The sequence below is a fragment of the Microtus ochrogaster genome, unplaced genomic scaffold, assembly GCF_000317375.1.
Source record: "Microtus ochrogaster isolate Prairie Vole_2 unplaced genomic scaffold, MicOch1.0 UNK43, whole genome shotgun sequence".
NCBI lineage: Eukaryota > Metazoa > Chordata > Mammalia > Rodentia > Cricetidae > Microtus > Microtus ochrogaster.
The window spans coordinates 1293919-1298498 of NW_004949141.1; the positions used below are offsets into that span (position 1 = coordinate 1293919).

The window sequence follows — 4580 nt, forward strand, 5'->3', positions numbered from 1 at the left end:
GCACCACACATTGAGGGATGCTTTTTGATTTGTTTCTTTTTAGAGTGGGTGTGTTTGTTTTGGGTATATTGGTTTTGTTTTGAAATAGGGTCTCATTTAGCTTAGGCAGGCTTCAAACTCAGTATGTAGCCAAGGTTGGCTTTGAACTCTGGATCCTTCTGTCCCCACCTCCTGAGAGTTGAGATTATAGGCTTTTCCCAACATACCTTGCATTGCTTCTTTAATTCCTGTTTTGAGCGACTTAATAGGTAGATAACTGTGTTGTATATTGAGATGGGGAATCTTGAGCTCTATTTTGAATGAAATAAATGCTAAGTACTTATTTGTTACAAGGTCAATATGTTGAGAAAACAGTTACATGTGACAGCATAAAACTCAGAATTAAAAGTTTAATCAAAGGACAGAGAAGAAACAAAATTGAATTTCCTCTCTGGAAACCAAGAGGGCTTTTTAAGTACCAAGAGTAGGGATTGATTCTTTTGGACTGGCAAGGTGGTCTTCCTTCCATCCGCATGACCCACAAGAAATAAATAGCCCACTCGCTGACGTTGTTCTCTGATACCCACAGGCGTCTGCACACACACTTCCCCTGAGGCTAGAGCCTCTGGAACTGGAGTTACAGACTGTTGTGAGCCATCGTAGGTCCTGGGATTCGGACCTGGATGAGTTCTGTGAAAGAGCAGTCAATAATGCCCTTAACCACTGAGCCATCTCTCCAACATTCCTGTTCTGTCGTGAAGACCTTGTTTTGAGTGCTTGGAAATGAAACCCAGGGCCTTTTGTGTGCTAGGCAGTCACAACGCTGAAGTATGACCTTTTATTTTTTTACTTTTTTTATTTTTATTTTATTTTTTATTTTTGACTTTTTTGTTTTCTGATTCATTGGTAAGTGTTCTTTAGCTATTAAACATGACTGACTTGAGAATAGCATGTCAAAGCTTCTCTGTAAAATCTACAGTTTTAAATGCTGCCTGCTGTGTATTGTTTGGCGTGCTGTAGTTTGCTGTACACTGTTTTGGGTTGGTAAATTAATTTAGTTACTTGGAACAGGAGCCTTGAATTCACACAGCCAAGGGTAGCCGCAAACACTTCGTGCTTCTGCATATGTGATGGGATTAAGTGACATCACCATGCCCAGCTAGAATACCTTTTTATTATAGACTGTAAGAAGAGCCAGGCTTGGTGGTGCAGGCCTGTAACCCCAGGTACTTGCATGATGAAAGCAGAAGGGTCACGGAGCTGGAGAGTTGGCACAGCATTTCAGCAATTTAAGAGCACTTGCTGCTCTTGGAGGTCCCAAGATTAGTTCCCAGCAGCCTTGTCAGGCTGCTCACAACTGTCTGTAATTCCAGCTCCAAGGGATCCTATTCCCTTTCTGATCTCCAAGGGCTCCTGAATGCATATGCATACACACAGCTTATATGTGTACACTTAAATAAAAATAAGTCTTTTTAATCTAGAGACATGCCTCAGTGGTTAAGAACAGTTGCTGTTCTTGCAGGGGATCCGGGTTCGCTTCCCAGCACCCACATGGTTGCTTACAACCAACCCTTAACTCTAGGTTGAAGGGACCCAGTGGCCTCTTGTCTTCTGTGGGAATGAGGCACATATGCATTACACTTACGTACATGTAGGCAAAACATGAATACACATTAAAAAACAAACAAGCAAAAAAGCTTAAAAGAGTCCAGGTGTAGATAAACTTTTTTTTTTTTTTAAAGCAGAAAATCACTAGCTCAAAGCTACAGAGTAAGTTCAAGGTCAGCCTGAGCAACTTAGCAAAGCCACGTCTCAGAATAAAGTCCGAAGTCCAGGTAGAGGAAGGGATGGGGGATATATAGCTTTGTGGTACAGCAGTTACATAGCATGTGAGAAGCTCTAGGTCATGCACATGCCTGATGTGTGTGCATGTGTGGAGAACCAAGATTTACATCATAGCTCTGTGAATACAGCCCACCTAGGCTGTACCTTACCCTCATCTGGGAATATTTCATTTCCTCTGCTTGCTATAGTCTCAGAAACACTTGGAATGACTAGTCTCATTCAACCATGCATTTAAAGAACTATTTATTTTCTATATTGTCTGTAAATGTATATGCATGCGGGTGCCACCTGTGCATCAAATCCCTCAGAGCTAGAATTAGAGGCATTTGTGGTACACCTAGGTTCTATGATTGCTGGGGTCCAAATCTGACTTCTGATCCTAATGGCTATGCAGGAAATGATCAACAGATCCTGGATCCATCTCTCTAGCCTGCCATCATGGACTTTTCTTTTCTTGATTCTTTTTTTTTTTTTTTGAAGTTTTTTTTTTTTTATGTGTATGAGCATTTTGTTTGTAGGTATGTATGTGTACCACATGAGTTCCTGGTGTCTATGGAGGTCAGAAGAGGACCCCTTGCAATTGTACTTAGGAGTGGTGTGAGTCACCATGTGGGTTTTGGGACTCCTCGATCCTGGGACTTATGCAGGAGCAAGCGCTCTTAACCCCTAAAACAGCTCTCTAGCCCTCAACTGTGGATTTTAGATTTTATCTTTACTCTTGGTTGCCTCTTCTTTAAATCGGCCACTGTGACTTTAATCCACTCCTCTTGTCAGTCTGTATGCTACTGCCTGTTGGAGGATCAGGCCAGTGAACTTTTCCCTCGCAGAAAAACAAGAATGTGTTTTCATATCCTTTGGTCTGTGTGGCGAAGGAAAAACTGGAGGTGGAGCTCAGTGAAGCGCTGTCAAGGGCCTGGGTTCCCTTTGCAGCAGTACAAGAGACAAAAGTTGCTATTTGTTGTTGGTGGTGAGTTTGTGTAGGCTTATAAATTCATATTTATGAATTTTAAGGGAGGGGTTGGAGGTGGGGCAGGCCGATACTCTGTAGCCCTGGCTGGCCTAGAGTTCCCTGAGTATGATAAACAGGCCACAAACTCTTGGCAATTCTCCTTTTTCTCTCTGCCTCCCCGGTGCCGAGGTTACAGTTGTGAGTCACCATGCCTGGCTATAGGGAAGAGAGAGAGGTCTGGATATGCAGCTCAGCCTGGCTTTGAACTCAGGATCCTCACAATCAGCCTGCCCTATTCCAGTGCTAGGCTTAGAGTCATATGCCACTAGCAATATATAACCTTAAACACTTGATTGGCATGTCTTGGGATTGCGGAAGCATTCACCCAGGTTCTGGCTGGGCATTACAGACTTGTAACTTAAGCTGTTTAAGTTAAAACAAGAGGATTGTGTAAGTTCAAGGTCTGCCTGAGCTACAGAGGAGTTTCTAAGGTTGGGGTTTACAACATGGGTGAGTTGGATTTTCCTTTGATTCTTGAAGAATGAAGAGTGTTGTAATATGGAAAGGTCAAAGTAAAATCTGAGTCCATTGGAAGGTGGATTGTGTGTTTAGGCATGGGAACTTTAATTCTACAGAGGTAGAATTCGCTTTCAGTAGGCAGGGCTGTGCAATTCTGGTCAGAGGAGTGAAGAGAGGGAACTATTAGTTACATGGTGGTAAAAAAATGCCAATCCCAAGGGTAGTTGGTGTGGTCGGTCATACCTGTACTCTCGGCACTTAGAAAGGCTAGGACGGGACTTCTCATGGGGGCGGAAGCATACCTCTCAATTTTGCTGGTATTTTGATGTGTTTTTTTTTTTTTCTTTTAAAGACGCGGCCACACTGTGTATTCCTTTCTATCCTGACTTACTGCTTAGACCAGGTTAACCTTGAACTCATAGAGCTCTGGTCTGTCTCTTCCTTTGAAGTACTAGGATTAAAGACTTGTGCCTCCAGGCTCTCCTGTAGTAGTTGTGTGTTTAAGATGGAACATAATATAGATTTGCAAATGTGACAAAGGGAACTGTGAATGCTAGTACTTATGTTTGCTGTGGGAATTTCTACCTTGGCTGGTCTTTTAGCTACTTTTGAACAGTTGAGTGAATATTTTCAGACACTTTGGAGGAAGGGTGTGGAGAAGAAATGTTGGGTGAGGTGCTCAAGGAAGACCTTTTCAGATGAAGTGGGTGTTTGAGCTTGGATCTGATGAACGCTAACCCAGAGGATGAACTTCTAAGGCAGAAGGGACCAGAAACACAGAAGTGCAGAACATTCGAGAATATTTGAGGGACAGAGAAGGGCAATGTACCTGGATCTGAGATCGAGACTAGAAAGGGGCCAGGGCATGGAAGTTAGCAGATTGTGTCACAGCAAACAGGTAGTGACATGATAAGAAAAATCTTTTATAATGCTTAACAGGTATAGTTTGCATACAGTGAAACAGATTCTTAAATGTACAATTGGCTGACTTTTCTTTTAATTTACACTCTAACTAATATATAAGACATGGTCACCTGAAAGAGCCTTTATTCTCTCCCAAGTTAGTCATCACCAGCTACTTTCAAGTTTCTCTGATCAACCTAGTCACAGAGTGAGTTTCAGGACAGCCAGGGCTACACAGAGAAACTATCTTGAAAAACAAAACAAAAAAGAAGTTGTTCCTCTGACCATGCATTTATTTGTCTGTTGAGGGATTTAAGAAATAGAATCCTAGCCGGGTGGTGGTGGCGCACGCCTTTAATCCCAGCACTCGGGAGGCAGAGGCAGG

At 42.6% G+C, this 4580-nt stretch overlaps 1 protein-coding gene across 3 annotated transcripts in view; it reads left to right on the top strand.

The window, feature by feature from the left end:
• Yeats2 (YEATS domain containing 2) overlaps positions 1-4580 on the top strand; it is a 94471-nt gene that overhangs the window by 1643 nt on the left and 88248 nt on the right. The window lies entirely within an intron of this gene.